Here is a 14,909-nt window from a genome sequence, read left to right on the forward strand (position 1 = left end):
CTGATTTTACTTTTCGCTTTCAGAGATAGTAGCCATTACAAAACAGAATGCAAGGGACAATAAATCCATCTACTCTAACCTGGCTCACCTTGGGTAAGTTACTTAACCTTTCCAAGCCCTAGTTTCCTTACTGGTAAAGTGCCACAGTAATGACTCTTACTTCATAGTTTCTCCTGAGGATTAAGTGAGATCATGCACATAAAGAAGTATTCAGCACATGGCCTGGCATATGGGACGCAGGGAATTAATATCAGTTATCTTCATTGTCATCGCCATCATCACCATCATCTGGACACAGATCTGTTTGTTATAAATGACAGGATTCCAAAACCTATAACAGAAGGCACTGTTGCTCTTAATAAAAGTTGAACACCTTAGAAAATGGAGACAGATATCCTCATAAAAACACATTAGGCAGTGGGATTAATTCCTTGTCATTGTTAGGCTGAGGGGAGGGACAAGAGCAGAAGAGAACAGAAATGGGCATTTCCCCAAGCCCTTCTTGTTCCTGTTTTTGTTTGTTTGTTTGTTTTTCAGTAAGACACAACAGGGACACCTGGGTGGCTCAGTGGTTGAGCATCTGCCTTCGGCCCAGGGCGTGATCCTGGGGTCTCAGGATCGAGTCCCACATCGGGCTCCCTGCATGGAGCCTGCTTCTCCTCTGCCTCTGTCTCTGCCTCTTTCTATGTCTCTCATGAATAAATAAATAAAAATCTTAAAAAAAAAAAGAAAGACACAACATTGTCTTAAGTACCTTTTCTCCTCATATAAAAGATCAAATGCCAAAATGTCTACCACACATCCATTCTTTAAAATTGTAATTTCAGTTATTCTTCCTCTGTGAATTTAGCTTTCCAGCGTCTAGAGGTTTAGACAGTGAATTGCTCCCTGCCCCATTAACTAAAATAACAACAAAAAACAAACAAACAAAAACAACTGTGAAATATTCAGATCTAGTTAAACGTTCACAAGGAAAACCAAAACTCCACTTTGAAGCACTATGAAACAAAGAACTTACCAACAGTATATGGTTTCACACAATCTAAAAGTTTCTATGTATTCTCTTCTGTTCAATGATGCACCAAATTATACACTAGGAGGCTTGTGATAAAAGTTATCCAACCAGACTATTAATCAATATTCAAACTGAAACCAGGAGACTAATTCAAGTTATTCTGTTCTAGGTCAACCATAGTCAGATCTCATTGTTGAAGGTTATAAACTAGTTTATAAAGATATTATAATAAATAAACATTAGTTTCAAAAGCAAAATGGTAACAGAAGCATCCATCTCTGCTTTGCATAAACCTAATACTGTCACAAGCTTCAAAAGCAGCCAAGAAGGACTCCATTAAAGATGAGTGCTGGAACACACAATGAAGTTCCCTATTACAGATTAAGCAAGACATAGCAAAGCATTACATATTGGACCATGAGCATCCATGACAAGTCATACAAGAACTTGGTTATAACAAGTGTTATTATAGTTTCATTACAGAAAAGGGGAAAAATCTAACAGTAAATCATATTTTGTTTCAAGTAATCTGTAACCCCCATATCTCTCTCTATACCACTGGTGAGAGAAGTTGTCCAGATTCTAAGACAGGTCAAACTCACAAGTGAATTTAATGAACAAAGCTTGAAGATTAAATAATTTGGCCAACCTGTAAAACTCACTTCATTCATCCAAGACTGTTGAGGAATAACCTTGAAAAAAAGTAAGAAAAAAATCTATAAAGTAATCTATAAGAGTTCTTCCTTCTAGTCTTTAAATCAGAGAGTCAATAGTTTTACTCCTTCCGGTGGATAACATGTATATGGGCACTTAATAAACTTCCTTGATTCCAAGTATTTTTTAATGTACATTCCAGTAAGTGGGTCTACATAACAGAAAGTTTACTAATTGCAGTAGCACCACAATAATGTCAGTAAAAACATTCCCTTACTATTTCTGAAGAATTACTTTGGCTTCCCTAGTATGTTGCCAAAATAGCATTGCCATATTTCAGGTGTAAAAAAGCAAGGGTACTCTGGTCTTTCCTGGATAAAATGATTATACAGACCTTAAGAATTACCTAAGCACTTTCTAGGTTAGAATCCTGACAGAAAATTAGGAAGTAGTGAGATATTTGAACTTAATATAATTGTACCCTTTCTGAAAAAAGAAGATTTTAACGAGTTTCATAAATCTATCATTGTGTCAAAGCACTTCTTTCAGATATATTTCTATTACAGACAGAAAACCTGGTCTCAGGGAAGCGAACAGGATTGCCTGAGGCCACATTTCTAATTGGCTGTAAAAGCCTGGACACAAACCTGTCTTCAAAAATGTTTTCACTCCATCACCACGTAACATTTCTACACTATCCATGCAAACCTCTATAGAAAGAGAGTTAAAATAAGAATTAAAAAAAGATTAAAATAAGAATAAAAAAGATTTCCACCAAGTTTCTTTAGAAGAATGAGTTCCATAGTTCACCTGAAATTATTCCACTCAGAGCATACAATCCTTTAAAGAACTTATTTACTACTTAAATTGAAGCATAATTGTAAGCTTCTCTGCTATGCCACAAATAGCATTTTTTTCTCATTAGAAATGCTTTGCTTTGAAAAGGTTTAAATACCTTTCATTCTCATTTCTGAGATCAGTCCCATAGAAAGTTTAATAACTTTCTAAGTTATCTAATAACTAAGATAACTCATCTTACCATTTAACTAAGATAATAATAATATTTAATAACGAAGATAACTCATCTTACCATTTACTATCCTAGGGTAAAACATTAAGACAACATCAAAACTAAAAGTTCATAGAGTTTAATAAAAACATTTATGGTTAAGGGTAATTACACCTGCTTGTTTTTGTTTTTTTTTTTTTTCCTCTCTTCCATCAGAAAAGTTCCTTGGCTGCTTATTGCTCTTCCTTTTAACCAAAAGATTCCGGGGGTTCTCAATATACAATAATCACTTGTAAAATCTGGGAGTGCGCTGCCTCCAAAACGACTTGCAGTTACCCCTGTTACCTGGTATACATACTTTCGGGTGCCTCTGCTCCTTGGCTGTGGGCTGGATTTAGTGGCTAGATTCTAACAAACAGAAACAGCAAGAGGTGATGGGGCTTCCAAATTCAGGTGATGAAAAGGCGGGCTTCCTCTTGGGATCATTTATGACCTTCTGTGTCTTGGATAGCTTTGATATTGTGAGCAGGTTCATGGGAGGCTGATGCGGCAAGGCTAACTCGTCTCCAGCCAACAGCCAGGGAGGAGCTGGAGGCTGCCCAGAGCCGCAGGAGTGAGTTTAGAAGTATTCTCTCCCAGTCAAACCTTGATGACTGCCACCTTGGCCAACACCTTGATCACAATCTAGTGAGAGATCTTGAGCCAGAGGCACCCAGACAAACTGCACCCAGATTCCTGATTGACAGAAACTGGGAAATAAATGTTTGGTGTTTTAAGCTGCGAAGTTATTCAGTAATAGGTAGCTAATACAAGTTTTTAAAAATATATATACGCATTTCTGAGTCCTTTCCATAATTTACATGTCCCTAGCTGGAACATAACTAAAGTGCCATCATACACTACAAGTGCAACAATCAGCTTTCTGGCAATATCGCCCAGGAGTACAATCGCTCCATATTATTACAGGTGGATGCCTCCCCTCACTGGTTGATCAACTTCTACAGGAAGTTATGAACTTTCCTACAAGGTGGGGATCTTCGTGGTATCAAACGGTGCCTGAAACAAAGCAGGTGCTCAAGTAAACGTTTATAAAATGAACTGTGTCCCACATATGGTCCACCGACTTCTAGCCTGCGTGCTCCACCCGTGCTTTCCTCTTTCCCCTAACCCAAAACTAATACTTCTTCAAAGCCCAAAACAACCACCACCATCATCCCCTCCATACAGTTCCTCTTGGTTCTCCATATACTCTCTGATTTGTTTCATCATTCCTAGCTAGACTTTCAGGTACCACATGTTTCACAGTCCTGTAGTTTCTCCACTAATCTTAACAGAATACTCAATAGCTGATGACAAGTCAACATGCTCACTCAAGCAAAGGTGGGTAAAGGAAAACAGCAAATGGAGAAGAGGCAAAAGATAGGAGTTCTTTAGAGAAAATCTCTCAAATCTCTAACACATCTAACAACTGAAAGAGAGCTCAGCAGAAACATAAGTAGTATCTTGATTACAAGATTTCCTTCACACAGTACATTTTAAGTGTTCTTTTCAAGTTCACTTGAAATTCAAACTTGAGAAGGCACAATTGCCTACCTAATCAGAATTCTAAAACTTCAAGTGCCAGAAAAGAATAGCTTTTCATTATACTGGAAAGTAGTAACATTATACCATCTAAGCTTCCAAATATTGCACAGGATTTGTCACAAAGAGCTAACTACTAAAGTCTTGGCTGAAATCTCACAAAGTTAGAGTTACCAAATTGTCAGGCTAAGAAAATAAAATTCTTAAAACTGACTTTAAATACTAGTCCTATCTTACAAATTCAGTCATAGCAATTAAAAATTGTTATCACCATATTTTAAATACATGTTATTACTCTCAAAAAGCAAATATATTACGATTATTTAAACTAGTACCCCCATCTATTTTTGTTCCAAGGGAGACTAGAGATCTTAATGTCATTATAAATACTCCCACTGCCTTACACAAAACCATTCAGGTGTGCGTCCAGTGTAGAAACTCACTAAATGCAACTTCTTAGAAAAATCTACCTTTTGCAAATTTAAAATCTAAACGAATTCATCTGAGTGGCATAATTTAACAGTATACTTTCCCACAGAAACAAATCCCTCATAACTTAAATGTGAATAAACAACTCACTGGCTGAAACTCAAAATGTGTCATTGTCTTCACCATCTGCCCCCTCTGGTTGAGTCCACGGCTCTGAGGACGGGCACTTGGGGAGCACAGCATGCACAGTGCCAGCCAGCCTCACAGGCCTGAGCCAGACAGGCTGAGCCCACATCCTGACCAAGTCTCTCAGAGCTGGTGTCCTCACCTGGAAGATGACGCCATCTTCTTTGGAGGGTGGTTGTAGGTATTTAATGAGGTAACAGGTGATGAACTGAGCATAGTGTACCATGTAGGTGGGGAACTGATTTAACAAACATGTGCCAGGCGCTGTTTTCAACGCTTTACATATATGATGAAGCCGATCCTCACAACAATCCTACATCATTTCCTTTTTACACATAAGGACATCAAGGCACAGAAAGGCTACTTGCCCCCTCCCCAGACTCTACAACCCATCCTCTTAACCAACACATGCTGCTGCTTCTGTGGATGAGGGGTTCGGGAAGCTGTACTCCTACCACCAACCTTCAACAGCCACCACTCACTAGCCCGTTAACTCCAACTGGGCAAAGACTACACAAGATAGTGTGAAGCCACAAATCATGGCAAAATATTTCATGTGTGTCCTTTTGGGTTGAGGGATACAATCTCAGTGAAGCTCCAAGCCAGAATCTGCCATGAGAAAGCCACCCTCTTAGTAGCTCTGGGAGCAGGGAACTACATGCTGTATTTTAAACTTCTTACACACACCCTGGAAGCAACTGCTGCTGCAGTATGAGAAACAGTATGGTGCAACGGTTAAAAGCACAGGATCCAAAGTCAGACCACCTGGTTTCAAACCCCAATTCCACCACCCACCAAGTGGCCCTGAACACAAACCTCTGAACTTCATTTCTCTTGTTTGCAAAAGGAGAGTAAAAAGGAGTCTTTAGCCTCAAAGGATTATAATATGGCTAAGTAACACATTTAATAATCTTACTAAATTTATGCGAGTGCAGGGCTTAACACAGGGTCCTGGGTACATGGAAAGTGTTCCATAAATGTTAGCTATTATTAGATACTTTAGTAACTTGAAAGATTTCATGATATCTTGTTAAAAAAAAAAAGTTGCAGAACAATATCTAACATGATCTTATTTGGTCTTAAAAAAAAAATCCACCCAAACTATAGGAGTATGTACATATAGGTATAAATTCTGCTCTATAAAGACACAAGTTTGTGTAAGAACAGAAAAAACTAGAAAAAAAAACTTGTGAGAAAAGGGACTTTATCTTTTTCTTTATGTATTTATTTAATTATAACCCTAAACTTGGTAGAAGAGAGGGGAAAGACTGACTTTGATTTATAACTATTAAGATCTTTTCAGAGAAGAATGTTCTTGGGACGCCTGGGTGGTTTAGCGGTTTAGCTTCTGCCTTTGGCTCAGGGTGTGACCCCGGGGTCCTGGGATGGAGTCCCACGTCAGGCTCCCTGCATGGAGCCTGCTTCTCCCTCTGCCTGTGTCTCTGCCTCTCTCTCTCTCTCTCTCTGTGACTATCATAAAAAAAAAAAATAAATAAAAAATAAAAAAAATAAAAAGCCTGGGTTCAAATCATGACTCTATTTAGAACTATCCCATAACTCTGAACCTTCACAGTTTCATCAATATAATGGATGATAACATCCATCACATTGGTTGTTTGTGGCAATATTTTGAAGGCTGTATGAAATATGCTTAAGATACAGTGCCTAGGGCAGCCTGGGTGGCTCAGCAGTTTAGTGCCACCTTCAGCTCAGGGTGTGATCCTGGAGACCCGTGGTTGAGTCCCATGTCAGGCTCCCTGCATGGAGCCTGCTTCTCCCTCTGCCTGTGTCTCTGCCTCTCTCTCTCTCTCTCTCTGTGTCTCTCATGAATAAGTAAATAAAGTCTTAAAAAAAAAAAAAGACGAAGAATGTTCTTATTCTACCCACCTTCTATGACTCAAGCAACTAACAAGGTGTATTTCTCTCCTTCAGGAGAGCAGCATATGAAGTTACACAGGTACGTACTTATGCCACGCCATCTAATAATTCATTATATGTTGACTTTCTACTGCTAATGTTTTCATCTGTTTTGGTCATGGCTCCCCAAACAAATTATTAGTCGTTTTTATTGTTTGTTTTTTTCAGGGCACTGTTACTTCAGGGAAGGTGCACAGGATATTGACAGAGCACTAGACCAGGTGTCAGAGGCTAAGGTTCTTCTATCATCTCCTGAGCAACCCTGAGCTGCTCATTTCTCTCCTTTTCAGTATCCACATCCATAAAATGGGGAGGTTGAACTAGATGATTTTAAAAATATTTTTAGTCTATTACCTGTTTTTTACATTTTTCATGAGACTTAAAATGGAGTAGAGCTATTCATACCAAAATATTTTCTTTACATTTTTATAACACTGTGCAGTCTTGACAACCATTTAGCCAATGAGATTCTACTGAATTCTAACAATAACAATTTATTAATCATAAACAATTTACTAGGAATAATTTAAAGCATTTTACATGTATTAACTCATTTAATCTCACAATAGCCCAAACAGTTATCTGGCCCCATTACAGATGACAAAACTGAGACCCAGAGAGTTTTCTTGCCTGAGGTCACACAGCAAGAATGTGACAAAGCCAAGATTCAAACCCAAGTAGTCCAGCACATTGAACTACTACACCCTACTGTCTTTATTGTAGGAAAGGAGGGAATACACAGTATGTGAGCTGCTTTTCCAACTGAACACACACACAGGTATTCATTTTTTCTACCAAGTCATCTTGAGACAAAATTACAATCAGATAGTAATTATTCCAACTGAGTGATTGGGATATGAAACAGGAGCAGACAAAAAATTAAATGTTCTAGCAATTCAAAAAAATTATTTTTGAAAAATCTAGTGAATATAGACCTCAAATTGTCAGACTTTCACTGAAGTGCCATTCCCTTCTGTTTGTGCTTCCAGGTCACTGTGCATTAACCTCTACAGCACAGGGACACCTGGGTGGTTCAGGTCATGATCTCGAGGTTCCGGGATCAAGTCCCACATCGGGCTTCCTGCAGAGAGCCCGCTTCTCCCTTTGCCTGTGTCTCTGCCTCTCTCTCTGTGTCTCTCATGAATAAATAAATAAAATCTTTAAAAAACAAAACAAAACAACTTTCCAGTGAAGATCTCACTGTAATGAAACTTCTCTCCCACCACCTAAACTGAGTTCCTGGTCTACTTGCCTGGCATCATACAGTTTGTACTCTGCTTTGCCATGAGGTATCATAAATGACCCATCAGAGGATCCAGTAAAACATTTGCTGACAATGAAAATTCTCAAGTCCCACTCCAGCTCTAAAGATTCAGAAACTCAGGGAGTGGGACCCACAAATCAGTGTTTTAACAAAAACGCCCATGGAATTCTGATGCATCAAATTTGAGAACATGGCTATACTCTATAGACTGTGCTTCAGTATAACTTAGTACTCTACTCTGCAGTTTAGAATATGGAATACCAAAAAGGAATTATTACCTAAGGGTGCTACAGCACAGATTTCAGAAATAATGTAAAAGTGTTCCCAATAACTAAATGAGGGTTGAAAATAATAGTCCTAGAGAACGCTTGGCTAAGGCTTACTTAAACCTTGGAGGGTGGAGAGAACCCTCAAAAAAAAAAAAAAAATTTGGCAGGTGAAATTCATACATCCTAGTCACATACTCTACAACCTTGGAAGTTCACTTCTAGGTATAAATCGAAGAGAAACTCTTGCATCTATGTGCCAAGATGCATGAACATAAACAGTGACACTCTTGACAAATGCCAAGTAGCACAAGAGCAAAACCCTGGAAGCAACCCACCCATCAACAAGAGAAGAAATAAACTGGGGCATATATGCAAAACGGAGTATGATGCAGCAATCAGAAAACAGCAGTGACACACAATATAAAGGAAATTTCCAGCAATACTGAGTGGATGAATTTCAACATTATAGTAAGTGAAAAATGTATCAGAAAACAGGGCATGTAACATAGTTTTTAACTGTGTATGTGTTTGGAAAACTCATAGATGCAGTAAAACTATGTTTTAAAAGATACCAAGGGAATGATGGATATAAGATTCAGTAAATAGGAGGTGCCTGGGTGGCTTTGTCAGTTAAGCAACAGACTCTTTGATTCTGGCTTGGGCCATGATCTTAGTTTAGCGTCATGTGATGGAGCCTGAACACTCTCTCGCTCGCTTGCTCAAACAAATAAAATCTTAAAGAAAAAAAAAAAAGGATTCAGTAAACAGTTGCCTCAGGTGAGACAAGAGGGGAAATGGACTGGATGGGCCCATAGGGTCACACAGAGATCATCGTCAAGGTCCTAGCTTTATGTTAGATGGTACTCCGTATTAAAACTAATAGATCAGGACAGCCCCGGTGGTGCAGCGGTTTAGCGTCGCCTGCAGCCTGAGGTGTGATCCTGGAGTCCCGGGATAGAGTCCCACATCGGGCTCCCTGCATGGAGCCTGCTTCTCCCTCTGCCTGTGTCTCTGCCTCTCTCTCTCTCTCTCTCTCTCTCTCTCGCTCTCTCTGAATAAATAAAATCTTTAAAAAAACAAATAAATAAAACTAATAGATCAATTATGAGAATGTGTCCTGAGCCAAGCAATATAGCTAATTCTTTGTACCTGAAGTCCTTTTTTTTTTATTTTTTTTATTTTTTAAATACAGGGGTGCCTGAGTGTCTCAGTCAGTTAAGTGGCTGCCTTTGGCTCAGGTCATGACCTCGGGGTTCTGGGATTGAGGCTTCTCCCTCTGCCTCTGCCCATCTCCCCGACACTCGTGTGTGTGCACACGTGCATGCTCTCTCTGAGAACTTAAAAATATAAATTAAATAAAAAATAAATTAAAAAATATATACATCAAACAATTCTAAAGTCTTCCCAGTCTGGCTATGAGACACTATGAGTCCTGAGTCTGACACCTGCCAAGGCAGGGACTAAACTGTTTTGGGTCACAGAATTTAAAGCCAGTGACTCTCCCCACTTTAAAAGTACAAAAACAAGCAGTTCTGGCTGTAGTTTCAGAGGATCTATGAAGTCATTCAGATCTGCACAGGATCCACAGACAAGGAGGGAAGAACTGTAACTCCTGTACTAATTACAAGAAACGGTGGGAGACACCAATTCTCAGTTGACATGGGTCGTCAGCTATGCCACCCTTACAACAGGCCCAGAGCAGTAGATAGAACACTATTTTATTGATGGAAGAATCTGAGACTCAGAAAGATTTAAGTAACTTGCCCAGTTACAAACCTGAGAGGAAGGAATAAAAATCCAGCTATTTAATAATACGGAAAGAATAAAAACTAGCTATTTTTGGTCCCCAAACCTCACAGATCCTGGCCTCCTCTTGACTTTCAACAAGTATCCCAAGTAAAAGATATAAATTCTGTGGGCTCATCTCCTCATTATAAAATAACAGCTGGGGGATCCCTGGGTGGCTCAGCGGTTTAGCACCTCCTTCGGCCCAGGGTGTGATCCTGGAGACCCGGGATCGAGTCCCACATTGGGCTCCCTGCATGGAGCCTGCTTCTCCCTCTGCCTACATCTCTGCCTCTCTGTCTCTTGTGAATAAATAAATATTTTTTTAAAAAATAACAGCTGATGATGGGGTATATTTATTGATGATTTCTAGGATGTCTTCTTGCATTTATAGTCTACATCTTAGGTGTAGGGATATTTCTAAAACTTGGATATGGAATAAAAGAATGTTGAAGGTGCCAACTTTTAGATAGGAAAGTACAGAAAAGCAAATAATCTACTGGACAAAGGACAAACTCAAGGCTGAGATCTTTATAACCTAGACTAACTCTCAGATAAAAAGCATATGCAATGGCATTTTGTACTGGCTACTGGCTACTCATTAAACTCTATACATGATTTTAAATTCATATGTAGTGCTGTGATTCCTTCAGAGCAATACTCTTCTATCAACCTTCTCCCACCATGATGTTTCCAAAACACTAAGGTTCCATTTTCAGCAGCCTTGGCACAAAAATATTATACCTAACTAAGGCAACTAATGGTCAGGGCCTGGCTGATGGACTTAGCCAAGACAATGAGAATTGTGAAGGACAAATAAATACTTCAGTAGTTGGGACTGACAAACATGCTGATAAATATACAAAAGGGAGGTATGTTATATTCTCTCATGTAGAAATTGGTCTTTGGTACTAGACAGATTAAGTCTCTTAGATAAAAAGAGAGGAGTAAGATTAATAAAATTGGGTTTGGTTAAGTATGTAATGATAATGAGCTCAGTGTAGAACGTCCTGGGTTTAGAGATGCCCTCATAGGACTTTCAAAAGGGGATAAACTCTAGGGTTTGGAGATCAAAGAAATCACGGCAGCTTTGTGAGTCATTAGCATGTAGGTAGTAGTTGAATTCATAGAGAAAAAAAACGGTAGCAGAAAGAACCCTAAAAAACATCAACATGTAGCAGGTGAGTGAAGGGGACCTGGATATAGGAGATAAAAACTGGGGTGGACTGTAGGAAAGCCAAGGGATAAGAAACTTTAGAGGGGGTGATGAACAGCAGCAAATGCCATGAAAGAACAAGATCTGAAGAGAAAAATATGGTGGATTTGGCAATGACGGACTTTACAACCCTGAAGAGTAAAAATGAAAACTGGATTTTAGAAAAGTAATCAGCAAATAAGGAGACAATAAATAATTTGCTCAAGAAGCGGTTTCACATGTGAGAACAGACTTCTTTAAATGTGGAGAGGCTTTATTAGATGCTCACAGATCCACTAGCAACTCAAGAGTTAATAGAGGAGCAGTGTTAATATTACTGGCTAACTGGCTGTAGTTTAATTTTTATTTAAAAACTTATTTTTAACTTGGAAGACAGGTTCTGTCTTTTCTCATCTCAGAATCCTACACTGCTGGAACCTGACTTTTTTTTTTTTTTAATGGCCCTTAAGACACTTAGATTTTGTACTGCCTTTATAATTTTGTTATTTCTCTTACCACATTGCAAGTTGCTTGAAATTGGAGCGGTAACTTACTTACCTTTGCATCCCTATTCCCCTAATCTTAAATTACTGACTTTGGTGGAAATACCCTTCAAAAAAAAATCAAATATAATTCCCCTGAATAATACCATTTAAAGGTTCCCTAGCACCTACTGGTCAAAGGTCACAGGCCCGTTCTCCAACCTTATCACTAATATACTGTACCTGGCTCCAACAACCAATCCACCGGTACTTCCTCAACAGTATATTGGGCAGAACATGACACCATGCACTTATCAGGTCAATTCCTTTTCTTTCATCAGAACACAGCTGGAATTCTCCTTTCTAAAGCCTTCTCATATTTGCAATTTTCATTTTCTATTTTTGCTCTCTCCCTTACTACACTGTTAATTTCCTAAAAACAAACTCGTCAAGGAACACTCATCTTGTTTCTCTTCAGGCCTGGCAAGCAGCAGCTTGGTAAAGTGTTTATTAAAGCATAATTCGGAACATCTGTTGGTACCATGAATACCATTGACCTGCTATCAAGAGAGTAAAGACTTTAGGTTGTTTTCCATTAGCAATAATGAGGAGCGTACTTCTCTAGTCCATCTCACCTCATTAACTTGTGAATTCAAGATGAGCATGTACCTTCATTACCAGCTAATCATAATCACCATCACCAAAGACACAAAAAAGCCCCTCAGAGTATCAAAAGCCTTTGTCCTGAGCAAATAGTCAAACCAATAAGACATATTCACAATTATTGTAAAAGATACAAAAAAAAAATCACTTAAAAAGCTTTGAAATGGCTCCAATTTAAGAATGTGAAGTGAATTAAAACCACACAATTCTCAAGCAGCATCTTTCACTTTTTTATATGTAGGTGCATGCTACACAGAAGACACTCAAATGTCCACCTTAATAAAAACCTGTGTCATATCCAGCTTGTCAAAGAGCGTCTAGGTCAGGTTTTTGGAGAAGCCAAGAATATATTCTCTGTGTTGGCCTTCAGGCTTTTCACAAATCATCTGAACAGTTAACGATGTAGATTCTCATACAGCGCCTCGGCATGTCTGGAAGGGAATGTGCTTTAACAAGTCTTGTCACAAGGCACAATGTGTTAGGAGGAGATCTTCACATTTCATCCTACAATAACAGTCTTTGCAGTCATCTTCAAGCTGCTCTACCCATGTTACTTAATGCCGAGGCTTTTTTTATCTTCATTGTACAGACGGGGAAAGAGAAGGGAAGGAAGGGATAAGACGACCTAGCTGAAGAGGCCCTACAACTCACCCAAAGAGCCTTCATTTTCACCATCAGCTGCTAATTCTTTCAGAGAACCATTCTGTTTGAGGAACTTTCACTCACAGCAAGCAGACCATAGGGCACACTGGCCATTAGCTTTTGCTCGTTTAGTCCGAATGAATAACCTAAACTTCCTAGGCCTTTGAAGGCTGTTATTTTTTTTTTATTTATTTATTCATGAGAGACACAGAGAGAGAGGGAGAGAGAGAAGCAGGCTCCATGCAGGGAGCCTGATGTGGGACTTGATCCCGGGTCTCCAGGATCAGGCCCTGGGCTGAAGGTGGCACTAAACCGCTGAGCCACCTGGGCTGCCCTTTGAAGGCTGTTATATGTTATATGTGTTATATGATAGCTCTGGGAGAGAGAGGCCTTTGAATGGATTAACTTTTGCTGACTGAATCCAAGTTCATAAATCTACCTTTAACTTCTTCTAAATTTCAAGATACCTTGACTTAAAGTTGAACTCCAAAGGCATTTTGGTCTGTCTCCAGGTCGCTCATTCTTTTCAAATTTCATTTAGTCTCTTAAATGTGTCAAGTCACACCTACCTTTCAGTTCAGGATCAAGGCTACCAGAATTTTCCTCTACCTAAAGAGGAAACCAATCCCTCCAAAGCCACGCAATGTTCCCAGGCATCCATCATTCACAACCAACTCTAGAGACAGACTCTCATCTGTGTTGTTAGGGAAGCCCAGCAATTTCAAACTCCAGGTGGCTTCCACTCTTAACACTTGGGATCCACTCTTGGAGGAGTTCTCCTCCTAATCCCCTCCCCACGATGCTCCCCACCCCCAAAGGGAAATCTCCGTCCTCTCAGATTCCGCAAGAACTACATCGGCGGCAGCATTGCAAGAGGACATTCCGGCAATCACAACCATGCCCCCCCCCCCCCGCCTTGAAATGCGGGAGCGATCTAAAGACCCTCACGTTACATGTGCTAAGAACAAATTATTTAGCAGGTTCCATTTCCTGGGCCCAAGTGACTTGCAAAACAGGCCCATCAGCAGAGGCTCGAAAGCGGGGACAGGGAGCTCACGATTCGGTTTACCGTTCTTTACCGCAGAGATTCTCCACCAGAACATTTCCACACTTGCCTGCCTTTTAGATGATGTAAGCTCTTCCCCTTGACTTTTAACCAGCTCTCTCTCTCCCCTGCGGCGGCCGCGGGCCCCTCCGCAACTCATTCTAGGGGCTGCCCCTCGCCCCTCGCCGCTCGCCCCACCAAGCCCCGCAGCGCACAGCCCGCGCCGGCCTCCCCGCCTCCCCGCCGGGCGCCGGCCGCTCTCCATCCCTCGCAAGGCTCTGGGCTCCGGGTCCCGAGCCGCCACCTACCTCCCGCCGCCGCCTGCAGGCAGGCCGGGGTCAGGGCTCGCCCGCCTCCTCCAACGGCCCCAACGGCCGCGCCGAGCCTCTCGCCCAGCAGCGGGGCGCCGAGCCAGGTGCCGGCGCTCACCTCCGCGCCCGCCCTCGGCTCCCCGCCGGCGCCCGCCCCAGGCCCGCCGGCGCCCCCGCCCCTCTGCGGGCGGCCGCGTCACAATCCCCGTCGCGGGGGCGGGCTCTCACCGTCACGGCCCCCGAGGGCGGCGGGGACGCGGCGCGCTGTCCCAGCCCGGCTCGCGCAGCCCGGGGGCCCGCAGCGCCCGCAGCGCCCGCCCCGCCCCGCCCCGGGCTCCGGCCCCGCCCCCGCCCCCGGCCCGGCTCCGCCCCGCCCCTCGGGCCGCCCCCCGCCGCGGCAGGTCCGCAAGGTTCCCACCCCGCCCCCGCGCCGCCCGCGCCGCAGGCCCCGCCGCCTCCCAT

General features: G+C 41.5%; 1 protein-coding gene across 8 annotated transcripts in view; it reads right to left on the bottom strand.

Annotated features, from left to right (window-relative positions):
* SSX2IP (SSX family member 2 interacting protein) overlaps positions 1 to 14,909 on the bottom strand; it is a 120,084-nt gene that overhangs the window by 26,891 nt on the left and 78,284 nt on the right. For 3 of the 8 annotated variants that reach the window (XM_072834288.1, XM_072834287.1, XM_072834281.1), the window contains exon 1: positions 14,445 to 14,600. The exons of 2 other annotated variants lie outside the window; for them this stretch is intronic. The gene's annotated coding sequence lies outside the window, so the exon portion shown is untranslated. Of the gene's footprint in view, positions 1 to 160; positions 309 to 14,444; positions 14,601 to 14,675; positions 14,764 to 14,909 lie in introns of those variants that run through there. 3 more of the 8 variants (XM_072834283.1, XM_072834290.1, XM_072834282.1) reach the window with 3 other exon arrangements.

The sequence above is a fragment of the Canis lupus genome, chromosome 8 (assembly GCF_048164855.1).
Source record: "Canis lupus baileyi chromosome 8, mCanLup2.hap1, whole genome shotgun sequence".
Classification (NCBI taxonomy): domain Eukaryota; kingdom Metazoa; phylum Chordata; class Mammalia; order Carnivora; family Canidae; genus Canis; species Canis lupus.